Source organism: Anser cygnoides, chromosome 3, assembly GCF_040182565.1.
Source record: "Anser cygnoides isolate HZ-2024a breed goose chromosome 3, Taihu_goose_T2T_genome, whole genome shotgun sequence".
NCBI classification, from domain to species: Eukaryota; Metazoa; Chordata; class Aves; order Anseriformes; family Anatidae; genus Anser; species Anser cygnoides.
This window is the reverse complement of record NC_089875.1, coordinates 49,867,280-49,887,625: the sequence shown is the minus strand read 5'-3', so window position 1 is coordinate 49,887,625 and position 20,346 is coordinate 49,867,280. Positions and strand designations below refer to the sequence as shown.

The window sequence follows — 20,346 nt, the reverse complement described above, 5'->3', positions numbered from 1 at the left end:
CAAGCTCCCTAAGAAGACATTTAATAAGGGTGAAAGCAACTGACAAGAACTTGTCTTTTTGCCTTTGGCTTTCCTCACCCTAGGGCAGCTCTTGAATTTACAAGGGCACCAGCTGCTGGAAAGGCCTTACAGAAAGGCAGAGCTGAAGAATGAAGCTTCCTAGAAGGTGAACACAGCTTTGGGTACAGCTGGGAAACAGACATATTGCTGAGCATACATCTAGATCACAAATTTGAAATACCAGGACTTTGATTTCCCTTGGAGGAACTCTTGACCCAGAGGGAAGGTCTTTGGCTGAACTACCAGCAACCCCCAAAACAATAATAAAAAAAATGTTCCCCCTGCCAAAGACCAAAAAAAAAAAAGTTGAAACACTGAGGGGGTGAGGACTTCCCCAGCCTCTAATGGCTGGCAGCACAGTCCTGCCCCTATCCCCAACCCAAGATGAAGTTCAGGTAGCTCTGGCTGGCAAGAGGTACTATTAGAATGGACAAATGTCATGCCCTCTCTACTCTGTAGCACATCTTCACCTTCATATACAGGAAAAACCTGTGCCCAGCACAGCCCAAAATTTGATGAAAGTAACAAAAGTAGTTCTGAAGAGGTTGTGTTCGCTCACAGGATGCCTGCCAAGGCAGCGTGCAATCTGTGTGTCTCTTTTAATGCTCTTGACACCAGAGGAAAACGGAATGAGGGAAATTACATCTGAAATAGCAAATGTAGGGGTTTTGAGTCACCACCCAGAAGCATCTTTTTATAGATGAAAACTGCAATCGTTTTGACAAGTAAAGTGCCTTTTGTGTGTGTATGTGTGTGTGTGTGTGTATAATTTGACTTATCTGGGTTTGCTTTTTATAGATCTTTTTCCTGGCCACAATGTCAGTACTCTGTTTACTGCTTTTTCCAAGTAAGACATCATTTTTTTCCATTTGTAATTAAGACATTAAAAATTACAGCAGTGTTCAGTCATAAAAGCTGAATTCTGTTATATCCTCTACTAGTAGTTTGGTTTTTACAAACAATGGGATAGAGGTAGAAAACAAAAATATTTATTTATTGCATCACAGGAAATATGTTCTCCAGAAGTAAAATAACCATGAATTTCTAAATTCTGACTTTGTACTAGAGGTCACTTCAATTCAGGGTGGAATACGAAATGTTATTTGCTACTCTTTATTTATCTTTATTGCTAAAGAGTTTAATGTTTTCTACAAGTATTTCTGTGAAATATAACATGCGATTTGTTTTTGTGAACATTAGCACAAATAAAACTTGACAGAATTATATGTTTGCAATGGTAAAGTGAGCAAGGCCAAAAAGTAGTTAAGATCAAACCATATTCTCTTTAAACTTTAGTCCCTTTTGGAGGAAAAAACTTACTGCAATATTACAGTTCCAACATGAAATACCACCTCTACCATGAAAATGCTCTTTTCAAATTGGGCAATAATTTGAAAACTCAGCTGTGGAGTATTTGCAATACTGTTAATGCTCTTATGTAAGTCAGCATTCATTCACCGAGAATAATGTAGAAGGAACAAGCAATCAAATTGTACAATTCACTGCTTTGCTAAGCTCAGTATATTCAGTCTGATTACTTGTTATATAAGTGCAACATTTGTATTATCAATTATGAAAATATTTGACTAATTATGAGAATATAGTAACTGTGGTTTGAAAACCTATATGGCACACAACGTCCTCCAATCTTACTCCAATTTAGTTTTGTCCAGCTTCAGTTTTCAGACAGTTCTTGTTAAACTCTTAGATTTTTAGATTTTACAGTTCTCTGATGGATTGTAATATCCATTTGGCACCTTCCCCAGGAAGGGGATCAATCACCCCTCAGGCTCTTTCTGTTTACTTAAATGAATTGAGCTGCCTCACATTTTAAGACACTTTCTCTAGTTCTAGAATAAATTCTTCAACTCTTGTCTGACACCCTTCCTCCTCCCACCCAAAATTTTCAACTGTTTCTGGTCATGACATTCCTGTTCTCACATCAGGATCACCTGTTCCTGTTGCATCATACTGTGGGTGCATGGGCAGTTGCATGGCCTTCATGACCCACAGATACTTGTCAAGTCACCTCTTTCTTAAACGTAGACCACTATTTGGGAGGCAGTTGTATAACTGTGCATGTAGCTATATAAGAAGTGCCTTGGCTTGTGACCTCAGTTGCTGAGAATGACTGCATCTTTGTTTACAGTTCGCACCGGTCTTTGTGTCATCCACAAGTTCTGTGAGGGGTCATTTCTACTCACCTCCAGATCATTGGTTAAAATGTGGCTTTGTACCAATGTCTGTGAAAGTCCAATGAAATCACCCCTATCCATGATAATTTCTCATTGGCAACAGCTTTTTGACATCTGTTCAGTACATTAGAATGCCATAAGTTACTAAGTCAAACCCCTATAATAAATCACAGTACATCGTTTCTACCCGATTATATTCATCAACCAGATGTGTCATTACATCTGAGATTTAAATCAAATTTGTTGACAAGATATCTTTATAAAGTCATGCTGTCTGTAATTCATTACTTTCTTGTCCTTTAATTCTTTATTAATTTAATTTCATTGGCACTTTCTTGTTTTTGTCAGGGACAGGTGTCAGGCTAACCAGCGTATAGTTACCTTGGACATTTTACTTGATGTTTTTAATAGGGAAAATATATTATATATTGCAACGATAACTAGCACTTCATCATTGCTTTTATTTTATTTTATCAGAATTTCCTCTGTTCCAAGATTTATTAAAAAAAGCATCAGCAGACTATAGAAGTCCTTATCTGTCTCTTTCAGGATTTCTGAATACATATTACTGCATCTACTTATTTAAAAATATTTATGCCGAGTACACATTTCTGCAGTCCTTCCATGTTATTAAAAGCCTGGAAAGTCTACTTCCAAAATAAAATACCTTATAGTACTTACAAATATAAGTCTGAAATAATTTTTGTACATTTTCTACCTTTTGGTGTACTATCAATAATTTTGCTGACTGTAGTTTAAGATGAGAATGTACCATACTTAGGATTTCTTTAATAACAGACATGCTAATCTGTTATTCTTATCCTCTTCCATTTTTTTTCATACCTCCAAAACCCACAAATTTTTATTTACCTCAATCTTTATTTCCTTTTTTTGATTTTCAATATTTCACAACTTCTACTTGATATTAATTATCTATTTTTACTTTGTCTTATTTGTTTTATTCTGCTTTTCATCTGTGTTTTATGTCTGGTCTGGACAAACTGTCAGCTGAAGCTCTCTTCTACCCGATATCTGCTATAGTCAATAATGTTTCCTGAATAATCATTACGACACATTAACCCATTTCTAAGAGTTAATTTTTCATTTCCAGAACAATAATTATACAATATTTATATTGCCAAACATGTAACATCTGCATTCAAATTTAGCAACTATATTTTGTAAACATATTCCTTTTTTATTGTGCTCAAGGAAGCACATTATACATTTTGAACCATTTATATGTTCATGTAAGCAGTCATGCTAGCAAAACCTTACAGAATAAACTATGCTGGAAGGAAGGAACAAGCCTTGTGATTTAGGTCTGTGTAAGCATGTGCATTTCCTTATTGTGATCACTCTTTATAAGTGCCTGCTGTCATTTTCAAACTATTCCTAAGCCTGCTTCCTTACTAAAGTCTTTTACAATTTAATTAAATGGTTTTCTTCTTTGTCTTACTAATGCAGCCTTGTTGTAACTTCCATGAAGAATTTAAACTCTATACTGGCTATTGTCAGGATGACAGGCTGAGAAAGCTAGTTAATACCTTACTTCCAATTAAGGATAGTATTTTATTAAAAATGAAACTATTTCATTTATAATTAATATAAATGCTGAGCATGAAGACAAAATTATTTATAAAGAAATGTAACTACATCTTTGTTTTTTGAATGATTATGAACTTTTCTACTTGAGGCAGTATATAAAAATACAGTATTTTAATGGATTTGATTAGTTTTCTGTAGTTCCTATCCTTTCATTCTTTTAAATGTTAGTTGCCACCATCATGAGCTCTTTCCTTTCTGATTCTGTTTAATCCCAATGTTCTCTTCATTAAAAACAGAATTAAAGCCCTCATTAACCTCTGACCACTGCCCATGAAAACACATTCTCTCATTTCCTAACCCTATTTACTTATTTTCCCTTCTCTAAGTCCAAAAGGTCTATCTTGCCTCCTGCTCCTTTCTCCAAACCCACAACTTTGGATTCCTTCCTTCAATTATATCTTTAGCACTCTTTCATCGACTGACTTTTCAATTTCTCTCTTCTTTCAGTGTCCCAGTTCTTTTTTGTCCTTTCTCAAGATCCACCTACATCGACAATCAGGGCAAATCCTCTGCATACCTCTCACTGGATCTCAGATGGAATCATTTAGTAAATTAGTATTTCATTATCTACATCATCACCTGAATACCTTAACACAGCTTTCCACATAGTTGCTTCTGATTCTTCTTATTAGCCTTATTAGGATTTTATTTTATTTATTTATTTTTAAAAAGGCACTACAGGTAGGAAGGGAAAAAAAGAGAAAGGACTGGGGAATTGATTGTAATGAGGGAAGAATTTGTCTTCCAGAGACCTGTAGACAAGTTCATGAACATAGCAAAGTTTGTACAGATTTGGTGGTGAGATATGGAGCTGATCAGGATTTGAGATAGACCAGCAGCTGGGTTTGAACTGATAGAACTATAACATTGCCTTTGGGCTTCCAGAGATTAGAGAAGACTGAAGCTGTGTGCGTATATAATGTCATACCTCTGAACTGAGCTTGAAGTATTAGCATAGGGAAATGTGGCTGTCACCCCTTCTCTGTGCTAAACTCTGCCCTCTAGTGAAGAGGACAAGTACAGCTGTCTATTTCCTTCTAGATACAAATACTTATTACATGTGTTTACATAGATAGCACATATCAATTCTAGTAAAATATTGCCCTTAAGTCTATGGATGACAACAGAACAACATATTCAGGCATCCTCCCATTTGTGGAGGAGATTTATGGTCCTCAGCAGCATTTGTTCTCTTGTTCTTCTTTCTGGCTGTCTATGACCACACAGAAATCCATGATAGGACTGCAACTCTCCCACCAAAATCCTTGTAGGTCCCCGTTGGCATTTTTTGAGAATCTCTTTGAACAGACCACAGAAAACTACAAAATAATGTAACTGCAAGAGTAGGCTCTGAAATTTTTTAAACTGAGCCTTCACAAAGTACAGGGAAATTAAGGAGCAGCCTGCAGTAGTGGAGGGGTAAGCTGGATGGTATTTTCCAGATTTGATATTTCAGAGGCTCTGAAGTTTATTTTTGGGTGATTAAAACAAACAGAAAGTGTGAGAACTATGAGTGCTTACATGTTTTTCTTGATTTTGTAAGACATTTTGATGTACAAGGTTTACAGTCATATTTACCCATGATCACAAGTCATGTATCTCAGAACCAGCATAGCCAAAACTGTTACTAGTCTGGGATGGGACAGCATACTATAGAATATACTTTAATAATTAAAACAAAAAGTGCTTGCTATGGCTATACCACAGTCCCATGCATGAGGGAATATACTAAGACTGGGAATGTGTCACTGTACTTCATTAACTTGTCCCACATCTTAATCCAGATTGAACTAAACCCTGTGGCTGATTACTTTTTATCATCTATGCTAATTTGTGTGGCTCTCTAGTGTTGTGCCTTCAGAAACAGAATGTGATCCAGGAACTTGGATTTCCTCCCCACATGGCTATGCAAGGTCCACATAGCAAGCAGTGAGAATTAAGCAGGACAGGTTGTTTCACTTTTAATCAATTGCACAGGCACGCAGGACAGAAAATAATCCTTCTGCACACTTTTTTTTAGAGAAATTAAAGCTTCCTAAAGGATGAAAAATATACACAGTTACCAACTGAATTTCAAGTATTATAATTATTCACAGTTATAAGCAAGCAATATGAAATATAATCTCCCTTAGTTTTAACAAGATCTAAACGTGAAAACAAGCTGGAACAGAAATTTGCTGCATAAAATGTGCTCTATAAGTTTCCTTCTGTTTTTTAAATACAGGCTTCTTAACAATACCCTATATTTCCTAATCAGAGGAGTGCAGTTTTCAGGCTAAACATTTTTATTTTCAGAGTTATCCTATTGATGTTTAAACAGCAAAATATAAATACTATAGTCTACCAATTCACCTGCCTGGAACTGTAAAATACACCTGAGACCAATGATGATTTGACCATCGTCAAAAAATAGTAAAAAAGTAAAAACAAAATAAAGAACATCACTTTTTTTTTCCATGTTGTTTCAGTTTTGAACAACTTGAAGCTATATAGAAGGCCCCCCAAACACGATTAATTGGTAAATTATTTTCATGTGCAATATACAAGTTTCAAAATTCTCCAATTTCAAGCTTGCTGGGCTGGGACCATAGTCCCGTTTAAAATTAACACACACATTTGTCACTTTACAAGTGATAACAATGAAAGCAGATTCTTGCAGACACTTGCAGATTCTGACTACATACCTTGAGAATTAACTTACTTACACAGACACTCTCTAAAGCATGCACATTAGGTCCCCACACAAATGCAACTAAACTTTTGTGCACTATCAATTTGTCCTCTAGGTAGAAATCAACATTTGGAAATAGGACAGATTAATGCTTTCCCCAGCTGCTTAAACTACTGGATTTTGCCCATGATGCTGTCTAAATTTAGTATCTTATTAAATTAAGTTTCTGAGAGGTGAAGTGACAGCTAGAAAGTCCTTGACACATTAGAAGTAGTGGCATACCAGGAAAAGAGCCGACAGCCCTAATGTTCTTGGGAATATGAGAATCTTTAATTTAGAGTCACCTTGCATGAGTTTGGTTTTGTTTGATGCCCTCAACTGAGAAAAGCTGCCCTCAATACTGCAATCTTGTTTTATTAAAAATCACTGTTTTCTGAGCTCAGTGTCAAACTGGGATTTTTTTTAAAGACATTTGAACACTTGTTTAGGAGCATTGCCCTAGTCTTTTATGCTGTCTTATATACTAAAATGTCCATTATAAAACTGATATCATATGATTAGAAAGCTTCTGCTTATATATGCAATAAAGGTAGTACTGTGTTTCCATCATGAAGGACATGCAAATTTCTGCTTCAGAAAAAAAAACCTAAGTTCAAGATATGTTCCTTAAAGTTGATCTGTATTGCTGCAGATGTACACAACCTTGAAAACTCTGAGAAGAGATATGACACTACGAAAATTGATATTTAAAATTCGATATTCCTGATGTAATTAAAATGCTCTAAATCTGAGTTGCAAGGCAACTTTCAGCTATCCTCAAATGTATGGTTTTCCCCAGTTTTATCTTCAATCTCTCATTTTTATTTTCTTTTGTAATGAAGGACACAAACATTGTTTTTGTAGTTTCTTCAGTTTTCAGGGTCACTTCAGAATCTTTTCTTTGCAAAAGATCTGTGCCCTAGTTTGAGGTCTCTCTCCCCCCATTTATTTCAGCTTTCAGTGCTTGAAAGGTAAAATTGTCCTGTTAACTCAGTCCAAAAATGTGTGTGGGTAGAGGAGAATGAAATCAACATTGGTTTCATATTTTAGTCTTATCTGGGAGAAGGTTTAATAAAGATCTCTTTATAAAATCTTTGAAACACAGTTTAAAGTCAATTATCTATATGGCTTACACAGTGGACCTTTCTTATGTAATACAGTCAAAAACATAACTATATAACACAGACAAAAAGTATAACTGTAGAGAGCATGGTAGGAGCACTTTCTTGGTAATGCTGGAGTAATGAAAAGATGACCAAACTTGTGAATTATTTCCATTTACATTCCACACAATGTTTATACCTACTAAAATATTGCTATCTGACATCCTTTGAAAAAGTTTAACAACACATGGCCAGTGTTCATAGTTACACGGAGCTGACAACTCCTGGACTGTGGGCCATGTGAACTAGTTATGAGCAAACATTCCTAGTATTGATCAGTGGAACTGAACACAAATATCATTGTTACAGAATCACAGAATTGTAGGGGTTGGAAGGGACCTTGAGAGATCATCGGGTCCAACCCCCCCCCCCCCCGCCAAAGCAGGTTCCTTAGAGCAGGCTGCCCAGCTAGGCGTCCAGATGGGCCTTGAATATCTCCAGAGAAGGAGACTCCACAACTTCCCTGGGCAGCCTGTTCCAGTGCTCTGTCACCCTCACCGCGAAGAATTCTTTCGCATGTTGGTGCAGAACTTCCTGTACTCCTTTTTGTGGTCATTACCCCTTGTCCTGTCCCCACAAACCACTGAAAAGAGGTTGGTCAAATCCCTCTGTCTCCCACACTTCAGCTATTCATAAACATTGATAAGATCCCCTCTCAGTCTTCTTTTCTCCAGGCTGAACAGACCCAGGTCTCTCAGCCTTTCCTCATAGGGAAGATGCTCCAGGCCCCATACCATCTTTATGGCCCTCCACTAGACTCTTTCCAGGAGATCCCTGTCTTTTTTGTACCGGGGAGCCCAGAACTGGACACAGTACTCCAGGTGAGGCCTGACCAGGGCAGAGTAGAGGGGGAGGATCACCTCCCTTGACATGCTGGCCACGCTCCTTTTAATGCATGCCAGGATCCCATTGGCCCTGCTTGCCCTGGTGGCCACCATCATCTTACTGGCAAACAGGGAGTCTCACTCCAAAGGTTTGTCCTTCAAGATCAAATATGAGATTTTTTGGCAAGGTAACTTTACACTGCTATTGCCATCGTTTATCTGTTTAGTGATAAGAAGATCCAATTTCCAGAATTTTCAGCATGGTACTCTTAACTGCATTTTTCACAAGGGATTAGAAAACAAATTTACTTTAAAAGCTGTTGAAGATCATTGTGCGTTCTAAGTATTCTGAAATCTTGTATACAGCAATTCTTTGGACTTTGGCACATGAGGAGGGAGCTGTACACCATCTATGACTGATACCATACTGTTAGGTGCATTGCTTACAAAGTGTTGCTACCAAAGGTAGCCAGAAAGAACAGGACCTCTTCCAAGGTGATCACAATTCAGCTTGCAGAAATATTCTGAGGTAAAAAATAAGCACAACAAGGGACAGATGAACTGCAGTAAGAAGAGGTAATTTAATAAGATAGTGTGGCTACAGGGAAACTTGTTAAGTGATTTTTTCCTTCTAATTTCTAATTTTAAGTCCTAAATTCTAATTTTAGGGGTGTCCAGTATAATGGGACCTGTCAGAGAAGATCTGTTTTGGATTATTTTTCTTGTCTTTATTTTTCTCTAAGAAAAATATAGAGGTGACAGGAGTCTGAGAAGAATGACCAACTGAGATAGAGAGTCTGGGAGACTAGTAAGATTAGGTTGGTAAAAAGTGCAGAGACAACACAATGAAGAAATTTTAAAGTTACTCCCAGTGAGAAGGAAGAGAAGGAGAAACAAGTTAAAAACAGACACAGTGAAGCTGCATAACACACCATAAATTCAGTCTTCTGCTTTTTATAAGGACAATGTTATCCACGTAACTGCTTTTTTGTTTTGTCATCTACAGCATACATGCTCCTATATGGTCAAATATTTGACCATTACTTAATTATAGTAAAAGCAAGATGAACTAAACAAAATTGAAGGCTTCTGACATAAGCACTGACCTGCACTGTTTGTTTACTTTTTCTAGCAGAATGGATGCACATCTGCCACTTCTTCCATAGGAAAGTTGCTTTGCAGGCTGACAGATTTGCTGATGACACCACTCTGCTGTATAGAACAGGCTTAGAAGATATCCTGCCAAAACCTGGAAAATACTTTATCATTGCTCCTTTTCGTTTTGCAGGTTTGCATATGCTGGACTTCAGTGATTTTTCTTTGGCATACATGCTGCAAATTTAAAATCTTATAAAGGCTGTAAAAATGACTGCATCTTTTATACAAGGTTTACATATCTAAACTATTGATTAACTGAAGACTTGACATTTTTTAAAGAATTTTTGAAATGGTTTATCTCTAAGTGAAGGTGACAAACAAATTATTCTCAGTTGAGTTTGGGATTTTTTATAGTAGATTTCCAATTTCATAGAGAATTTACAGGTCCCAGCAAGTGGCAAAAACCGTCCATCATTGTAAAGGGTCATTGCTGGTAGCTGTGAATTCATCTCTTTCAAATTAAATGTTTTGACATGGGCTAAAACCATGAGTGATGCTTTGCAATCACTGTAGTCTTGCATGGTTGAATCAGGCAGCATTTCCTAAGTGTCATGAACCTTGGCCCCAGCACAATAGGAAACAGACACTTTCTTCTTTTTCCTTTTGAATCAGTTATATTAAAAACGACTAAGACTTTCTCAAAGCAATCTAGCTATTTTCTTCCCAAATGGTGCACTAAGTTGTTAGCGTCTGACATGTCAAGAATGTGAAAAACATAAAAGCCTCACACTTTCACCAACACATTTAAGAAAAGCTGATGGAAAATATAGCTGGAGGGACTGGGTGGAGTAGACAGACCCTGTGTGACTCTGGCTGACTTTAATATCTAACAGATGGGGCTCCATATCACTAGGTACTTCAGCAATGGTTCTGAAAGAATATGCTTAATGCAGCCTTCAAGGCCTTTAATTTACTGTGTGCTTTTAAACGTGTTCAACTATAGCTGCCTTTGATTGCCTAGAGATATTTTCCATAGGTCTGAAGGGCTATCTTTTCATTTCCAACAGCTGTTTTTATAGCCACAAGCTCAACATGCACATAAATAATAAAGTAATAATAAATAATGATAATAATACTCTGAAGATGCACTGCAACACACACCTCTCTTTCAAAAGCTGAAGAACACCATGAAATTACCTCTCACACTACACTTAGTCATCAAAGCCTCCTACCACAGCTAGAGCCCTTAAAAGGTGAAGAATAAAAAGGGAGCCGTTCTGGGGAATATGCCATTCTTCCTGCATCCCTTAAAAGAGATCTTTTTCACAGTATAAAGCTCTTGCTTCCCCATAGGATCAAAAGGTGCTGACTGCATGGTTGTAGATATCTGTTGATCTGAGGGGCACCAGCTAGAAATGAATACATTATTTGGCTTGGACTCCCCACTGAGCAGCTCTCTCTTTTCTGTGGTTTAGGATACCCCAAAACCTCAACCAGCTCTTGGGAATTTTCTAGTGCTCGCAGAACACCAAAACTTGTTTTAAGACAACCAATATAGAAGAGAAAAAGGCATTAGCTTTTCTCTACAAATGTTTGCCATGTCTCCAAATAGTAGCAATTAAGTGCTCTTCAAACCTGACAACTAATGTGACATGCAAAAAATCTGCTCTCACTAACATTAATCCAGAATCTGAACATGCAGTAAGTGACTTAGCTCTGATTCACATCTGTGGTCAGCTGGATTCTCAGATCATTGCAATGGTTACATATTTTGCCTTGAAAAATGTCAGAATATTTCCATTTAACAAGTATTTGTCGTATCTGTATTGTCATAAAATTGATTATTGCATCCTAAGGAAATAATAAAAATCAGTTTTTCATCCCCATCTGTCTGAAAACAGCAATATAGAGTTGGATTCTTCCACAAGATGGAAAACCTGATTTTCTTTTAGCATGATTCTTTATTAATGGACTCATTTACTCTCATCTGCTCTCTAAGGCTGATAGAAACTTTCTTTCAAGGCACAGTGTTGAAAAAGTTCTTTCATCCTAATTACATTGTGTCCTTACTTTTTTTTTTGTTGAACATATACATCTCTTTTTCACGCTCAATATCTTATCCTAGAAATAATCTTCCAGCTATTCAGATTGGTTTTCTGGTGGAGTAAACTAGCGCAACATCACTACTACTTCTAAAATAATAATAATAATAAAAAATACATGTGATTTTCCTTTGGCTGGTTTATAAGACTCTTTGTCATGATGTTGAGAGCCTCAAAAAATCCCAGACTAGTCACTTAGTGCTAAAAATGTTCCCCTCCCCGCCCCCCCCAACCTTCTCTAACTGTATGTAAGTAGGTTTGAAGTCATTGTTAAAATAAGTCATCAACAGGATAATAAACTGAGCTCCTCATTTCTTCCCACCAGAGTCAACCTTCCTGACTGTATTCTTTTTCTGACATACAGCTGGTGGCTGTATTAGTATTCTTGCAGTCTTTTTTTTTTTCAAAGGAGTAAGATGTATTTCATCCAACAAAGAAGCTTTTGCCCTAGAAAGGCTGATTGAAATGGTTTCACTAAAACCCATGTATGTTAAAAGACTTACTCATGAAGTCACTGTCTGTTTTTTCTAACTAAAATATTGAATGGCTATGTAATCACTGCAACTACTACTAGCAGGAATGGGAGTTTATCCTAAAGAGACAACCTTCCTCATTTCAGAATTGCATGCCTATATAGTTTCAAAGAAGTATCTATTAAATTCATACATATGCTGAGCTGAAGCCTATAAAAAGGGAGTAAGAATCTCCTAAACAACAAGACATCTCAGGTTCTGCAGCTCCTTTTTTAGGGCTTCCCTAGTGGTCAAGTCTACAGGAAATGAGCTTGGGAGATCAGTCACTGGTATTGTTGACAGATTAACTAAGAATTAATGAAGTTCTACTATATTGAGAAATGCTTAAAAAGGCATTTAAAGCTTACCTTGACCCAATGATACATACTTACTTACAATATGTATATTTTGTTCCACACAACTTGTTTTAAAGCATATGAGTAAGATAGCTATTCTGTTTTTTAATCCAACCTCTCTGTGGCACTGCAAGCTCAACATAAAACATCCTCGATGGTTTCTGAGTTGTTCAGAATGCCTAAGTATAAAACTGTTTTCTTTGTCTTTTTATCACAATAGCATCTTAAAAAAAAAAAAAAGACATGTCTATATAGCTTAGCAAAAGAAGTACTTGGCGGGGGTAGCAGGAACCCAAATTGTTATTTCCAGCTAATGCCTCCTTCTGATACAATCCCACTATTTTGATAGGAAGAATGTTATTCTATCTAGAATAACCTATTGTGCCCATTGCATTACAGCTGAGAAATTAAACTTTTTCTACTGCTGGAATCTAAACAGCTGTGATCTAGGTTGTCTAGGTATTACACACAGAAATAAAACACTTAGTATTGTACAACAGCCTATTACAGAGATAAAGTGGTGCAACCCTGATAAAGTTATAGAAAAGGAAAAGAAACATTATTTCATTGTGAGAGTGTTTTGTGGATAACAAGCAACAACGCAACATTTATTTTGTGTGCTAATAATTAATGGACTGTGCAGACAGCAGCTTTGTATTTTTTTTCTATATCATCTCTAACTGTCCTTTTCCTTTACTGTGCAATCAATTCCTTCACTGAAATTCTCTTTCTCTTTCTTTTTTTTTCTCCTTCTTCTAAGCTTTGCTTCCAGCATGTGGTTTTCTTCAGAAACCCATATTTTGACCAGCTTAAACAGTATTTTTACAAAGGTGCTGCAGTTGTTTTAAAGATGATTATACTGCACAATCCCACACCTAACCTGCACCTCAAACAATCCACACTTTTAAAAGTGGACCCTTGGACAAGTTGTACTTACAGAGAAGCTGTAGAAAAGTTACTGAGAGGGCTGTGTAGAGGGAGACAGTTCTGGGAGATCACGAGCTGTAAGGACATGGGAGAAGCATGGGAGAAGACAACCCTCAGTGCTAAACTCCCATATGACTTACACTGCTGATGAATCACAGCTGTTTCTTATCTTTCCCTTTTTTTTTTTTTTCTTTTTTTTTCTTCTTATTCCTTGTTTTTAAGGAGATAGCACATGGGCAATGTTTATGAAAACAACACAATGGATTTTTGCTGATTGCAATGCTTTAGACGGATGTAAGAAGATAAGTTAAAATACATTTTAAAATGTCTATTTCAAAGTATTAACTAGTGGATTTTGTAAATAGGCACGTAAAAGAATGTGTATACACTTTCTTGTTTCACTTGGCCTGGCTTCTGAGATAGATTGAGTGAGGCAGATTTATATTTTCAGATCTGAGGATAAATTCATTATTGCAGGGAAAATCCCAAATGTCTGAGGTGCCTTAGGAGTTTAGGTTTCAGATAAACACAAACAAGATAATCCAGAAAAAAAAGATCACACACATGGAACTATGAATATGAAATGAGGGAAAACCTGCCCCAGGAATGGAAGGCAAATACTTGAGAGTGCAGGGACCAACTGGGAAGGGTGTCTCTTCTCACACTGCGGCAACCCTGACCACTGCTGAGAAGCTGCATGAACGAAGGGCTGTGTGGTGCTTAGCTGCCGGCTGGGTTAAACCACAACGCCCTGGCATTCCTATCTAAATTAATAACAGTAACAACAGCTTCTGTCTACTATCTTGTCCATCTAACCAAAGACTGGCAGGTGACAGCTTAAGTGCAAAACCCGTTAAACTCATTCTATTGGACAATAAGGAAAAAATATTGATATTTTAATCTCTCCAAGAATATTCTGCTAACGTAGAACAGCATTAAAACACATGTGTTTTAATGCTGTTCTACATTAGCAGAATATTTTTATTCCTAACAAATCATTGACTACTTCTTAATCCTGCTTGGTGCTCATTTCTAATACTTAGCTGCACCGATTATGATAGCTGCATAGCTTTGCCATCTGAATTCTCAGCACACCACTCTTAGTCATCTTGCATTTAGTACACCAAGCCAGCTTTCTCTACTTACATCATGATTGGAATTTAAAACCCAATTTTAATCTATTAATAATATCAGACATGTTTTTATAACAGACCTTTGTAAAATATTTAAGGCAATAGGAAGACTTGGTAACTCTTTATTCCTTCCAGGCCAGACTGTGCCCTAAACTAATCTTGCTGATAGTTGGGCATCATGTTTTATAATTAGATTGTACTTTTTGCAAGTCTACACTACACTAGTGATGGGAGAACCTTGCATGCTTCCTAAACATTCAGAAGTTATCTAAGATGTGCAGCTTTAATTTTGAGATTTCTTTTTCACAGATCTACAGCTCCTTTCTAATAATGTTTTAAGATAAGATGACCCTTTCATGAGTCATGTAATGAATAGGTAGCATTAAAAATAGGTAACCTTAAAGCTTTTAAAAATAATTTTGCTGATTCTTATGCATGTAATTAAGAGAGAAATACGTAAAGATCGTAAGAAGAAAGATCTTCACAAACTCAGTAGGCTTTACAAACATTTTAATCTCCACTTTAAGACGGATAAAATGAGGCATGGAGCATCTCAGTTTTTAAACAGGGGCACCTGAAACTGAACAACTGTATCCACTTTCATATTTCAGGGCTATGTGAATTAATATTTCCCAAAAGAAGATGTTCCTGCAATTAAGTCTCTGTTTGGGACAGTGAACAACTGCATTTTGGTTTCCACTTCTCTTGGAGACTTTTCCTTTCATGTTGCTATGCCACAGTTTCCAGTGTAACTGCTTTCCTGAGAAGTTTGGGGATAAGCCATCTAATGTGAAAAATGTTTCTATATGCCAAGATGACAAATGCCACCAAGAAGCTATTGACAAATATCTACTTATTTTAATAATGAATAATAGTATATTATTTTTCATGCTATCATTTGGATTTTAGTGACTATTTTAGACACTCAAGTGAAAATATATCCCTCAGATATTTTTAAGATTTATATATTGACTGTAATAGAAGCACAACCTTTATAACAGGGCCTTTGTCTTAGAAACAAGACCACAATTACTCTTTAATAATGTTCCTTTTTTGATCTACAAATTCAAGATCTGAAAGTTTATACAAACACAGAAAAGAAGGATTGGTATGAACTCCTGATTTTAAAATACTAAATTATTCTATTAATTATTTCTATTAAAGTAATAATATTAAATGAACAATATCTTAGATGATGTAGCTTAGTATTCACACATTCTGAAGGAATATAATGCGTATACAATTTTATTCTTCTTTTGGTGTACTTGTCAAAATGGACAAAAAATGTATATATATTCATTCTTATCCCCAGGCAGCTCTAACTGTGGTATGAAAAAGAAATCACATATGGTAATAAGTATCAAAGAAATGCTACCATATAAACTTATCTCTTTATATTAAAATCCCTTTTCGATCTGGAAAGGAAGTAATAGAAAACCCAGCAAATAGTTTACAAACTTATGTGAGGCTTGAAAATATTTGTCATGTAAGCTCAGACACATCTATCATTAGAGGTCAGCAGTGAAAAAGAAAACAGATTCCCAGAAGCCCCAAAGAAAAATGTTCTTGAAACAGCAAGGTCACGCAGTCGTGTGTACTCAAGAAACAGAGAGGTCTATCACATCAAACAGTGACAATGTGTGTACTATTCAAACTTGAAGGAGGGTGGTGGTTAGCCTCAACATTGGAGTGCTGAACTTTTTCTGTCTAGATACATCTCGACGGCATTTTCCTCTTTTCATGCATGCTAAAGCCAAATCTAATTCCTTCCTTAGTTTGGCTGGGTCAGCTTTATCCTCATGGGAGGTAGCATAATTCCAGTGGCAAAACAATTTGCCCAGGAAAGCAAAAAAGAGTGTTCTGTGAAAAGAAAAAAACTCTGCTGCGTATGGAGGAGCCCACACAAGACCTACGTACCATTTAAGCCCTGCTTAAATCTTCATGCCAATTCATTCCAGTCCTGCTTAAATCTTCATGCCAGGTGAATTAAATAGACACATTACCAAAAGCATGAGAAAGCAATCACATAATTCAGAAGGGGAAAAACAGAAATTCTGAAGTATATTTTGTTATTATTCGTATTAGTGTAGCATGTGTATAAGAATTGTGGATATATCTTTGTGTACTTAATCAAAGGCCTGGTTCAGCTTCCCTCATTGGAAATTGCTGGGCTGCTATGCTGCGATCCACACGGCCTTGGCTTGCTGCCCCTGTGTTTAGACCTATGTGTCCACACTTATAGTGCAAACTCCTCAGCATCTCACTGAAGGACTGAGGCTCCTGGTCTACAGCTCATCTCTCTAACAAATGAACAGAGACTTCATAGAAGGTTCTGACTCAGTTAGTTTCTATTTAATACATAAAATGTATAAAAGCCTATGGATATTTGCTAGGAAGAAACTTTTTCAGTGTAATGGAACTCACTCTTGCATCTTTCAAGTTGAATGCTTCACCTTTGGTGAAATAGTCAGGAATTCCCCCACCTCAGTGGGGTCCCAAAGCAAATGACCTCTATTTCCATTGAGGAAAATGGTTGGAGATGTAGAACAGTCTTTGTGCTTTTATAACCTTCCACTTTTCCATGACACAAACTCCTGATCCACGTGACAGATTAATACATATCACTTATAGCCCACATCACTGCTGCTAAGCTAACTGTCTTGCACAGAACCAACCGATGAATCACACTTCTGAATCAATCCTTCTCAGGGACAGAACACCTGAAAGCAAATTCTTGTTGCCACTTCTGTGCCCATGCTTCCTGGAACCCCAGGGTTCCCCACAATTAAAACAAGAAAAAAGATAACAGGTAAGTAGGGATATTCTCAGTTGCATGTGCAAAGAAATAATCCTCGACATCAGCCAGAACACATAAACTGACTGTAAACAGATCATCCAAGTCATCACCCTTGCCATAAGCCTTTTTTTTTTTTGGTGGTATTCTTTTTTTTTTTTTTTTTTGACCGTGTGAATTCCAAGATAAGTATCTCCCAAACATTTTTTTGGTGAGATCTCAGTCATGACCAGACTCTTAATGACCACTTATGATTTCATATTGTATTTAAATGTTCGTATTCACTTTTTTTTATGTATTACATTTTTTTCCCATTTCTACCTGATTCATATTAAATAGCACTACCACTTCTGCTGTCAAACTGCCTTATTTTGACGACTCCTGCATCACGCATTTTTTTTTAATTGTCATAGACAACTATTGATAACATAAAATAACTAGCGTATAGAGATATGTGAAACTACACCTTAACATCTTGACATCTGCATTAGGTGCCTGGCATTCATATTAGCATGGCAGTGTACAAAGCATGACACTGTTATATTACCTTAAGTAGTAAAGAAGATTAATGCTCTGTATCTCTGTATATCATCACACAGAAAATCAGATTTTAATCCTGCCTTCTGTGTGGGGCAAGAATATGTTCTCACTTCTTAGTGCTTCTATTCTAATTCTTACACATTTGCTGGATTGCTCTCAGTATTAATACTGCAACGCTTATATAAGATTTTCTCCCACAGAAAAACTATTTGTTCAACCTTCTCTCATTGTAAGAAATGTAATATACCTTCCTCTCACTTTCACCATCATACAACTTGTTTCTTCAAGCTGTTTCTCAGCTCATTGCCTTCTGAGCCTTCATTAAATCCTCAGCCTAGTCTTCCTCCTGACTGCTGGCATATTCCTCATTTTTCTTCAGAACCTCCTTCTCCTTTCTGTCTTTTTATAGCCTGTGCTGAAAATTGAATTGCCATTTTCATTCCCTTTGGCTTGTTGGGACCTTAGATTTTGCTGACTCTTCTCCTCAAAACTACTGTCCTTCCTTTGATTCCACAACTCTGTCCTCCCTGTGCTCTCTAGGAAAACTCTAGTTATACCTTCAGCCTGCACAACATCTTGAGCAATCTCATTACTCTTTTTAACTTTTTTCTTTTTTTTTTTTTTTCCTTTTTGCAATAGTTCTAAGGACTTTGTCCTTAACTCTACTTTCCCCTCTTTGTACAATATATTTTGGGGTGATTTAATCTGTAGCCATATTTAATGTCACAATTCATATATCTACTTAATGTGCCCCATACTGCCTCTGCCATCCACATTACATTTCTGATATTTCTCCAATGTCCCCTCTTGGATTCCGAGTCATGCCATGAAGTTAAATATATTTAAATTAGAGCTTGTTATTTTTCTCTCTACTGTATCTCTTCATTCCTGTGGGCAAAAGAACTATCCTTAGATGTGTAACTTGGTACTCACTGTTCATTTTTATGGCTTTCATTTCTTTGTGGTGCTTTGAAGTGTTTTTCTTATCTGTACACATATCTTGAAATGTTTGGGGAGAGCTGTGTTGGCTTGTGCTCAGGTTAATCAAAATATAATTTTTTTTTCCTGCTTCCATTCAGATTGCTGCTGCAGAGATCATCCGCCTAACCAGTGCTTTTAATTATGTCATTCTCCCTCTGCATCCTCCTTCACCTCTTTATTCTTTACCATATTTAGCTGAAGCTATTTGCCATCTCTTCCAAGACCTTTCACAGACTATTCTTTCTTTACATAACATTTGTCATTCACCAACACAGAATATTGATTCCCATTCCTATCTGTGCACTGTGATAATGTCAGCCTCAATCATCCAATCATCTTATTGCTTTCTACCTCTGTGCCCTTCCTGCTCAAAAAAGCTCCCTATAAATAGCCACACAGACTTTCTTTCTCCCGTTTCACATCCTTGACAGTGAAACATCTGTGTGCTCTAATGTCTACCTACAAAAATAGTTGAGAGCAATTAGGACAGTCATCTGCTGAGACTCCTGCTAGTTGTCCTGTTGCGTTATTTCCCATGTATCCTCACTTCTCTAGCTCCATCTGTTGTCTTATGTCTTATCCTTTTTTGTTGTTGTTTTGTTACGTTGATTCTTATTAGAATGGGATGTATTCTTTGACTAGTACATATAAATTTCATGGCACAAAAAACTGCATATGTCTGACTACAGGTGTAAGTTGGTATACTTGAGATCAGAGGAGAAGCAGAGATAGATTAATAGAGTTAACAGAGTTTCCAACTCAGTATATCTATTTATGTCTTTATTACTGTTGCTTAACATATAAAACTCCTTTCAAAACAACTTGAAATTGCAACTGCTCCAGAAAGACTTAAATTTATGTATCTAGATATATCTATATATGTTTATAAATAAGACAAATCTGACCAAGCAAAAAAAACACCAACCAAAACATACCATTCTTTGTTTCCTTCCCCATCCATTCTCACAAAATCCTACCAAAGATACAAAGTCCATATTAGCAACAATCCAAAATGGATTTATTCCAATAGTACTGCCTTGGCAATTGCCTGTCAGTATCATTAGCAAGCCTATAGGAGACATTGTTTAAAATCTATAGCTGTATACTGAGAGAAATCAAAAGCTTTCCAAAGCACGTTGATACACTCCGGTTCTTTGCCCTAAATGACAACAACGAGATGCCCAGGATACTTTCTGAGCAGACAACAGAACAAAAAGCACACAGCTCTGTAATTGGGTGTAAATCCTTTGGCTGAATGAAAGGCTATAATGGAGACCAAAAATGGAGTTTGGAAATCCAGAGCTTCACATTGTCAATGCTACACATTATAACCAAGAACGTTA

At 36.6% G+C, this 20,346-nt stretch overlaps 1 protein-coding gene and 1 long non-coding RNA gene across 4 annotated transcripts in view; both read right to left on the bottom strand.

Annotated features, from left to right (window-relative positions):
• The window catches only part of PRKN (parkin RBR E3 ubiquitin protein ligase), a 758,965-nt gene that overhangs the window by 45,119 nt on the left and 693,500 nt on the right, over positions 1 to 20,346 (bottom strand). The gene's annotated exons all lie outside the window — the stretch shown is intronic.
• LOC106039540 (uncharacterized) overlaps positions 1,908 to 20,346 on the bottom strand; it is a 19,588-nt gene continuing 1,149 nt past the window's right edge. The window contains exons 1-3 of the long non-coding RNA XR_001209338.3: positions 13,566 to 20,346; positions 9,667 to 9,809; positions 1,908 to 5,898 (exon numbers count right to left, since the gene is read on the bottom strand). The exon at positions 13,566 to 20,346 is cut by the window's right edge and continues 1,149 nt beyond it. This is a non-coding gene — a long non-coding RNA (uncharacterized lncRNA). The remainder of the gene's footprint in view (positions 5,899 to 9,666; positions 9,810 to 13,565) is intronic.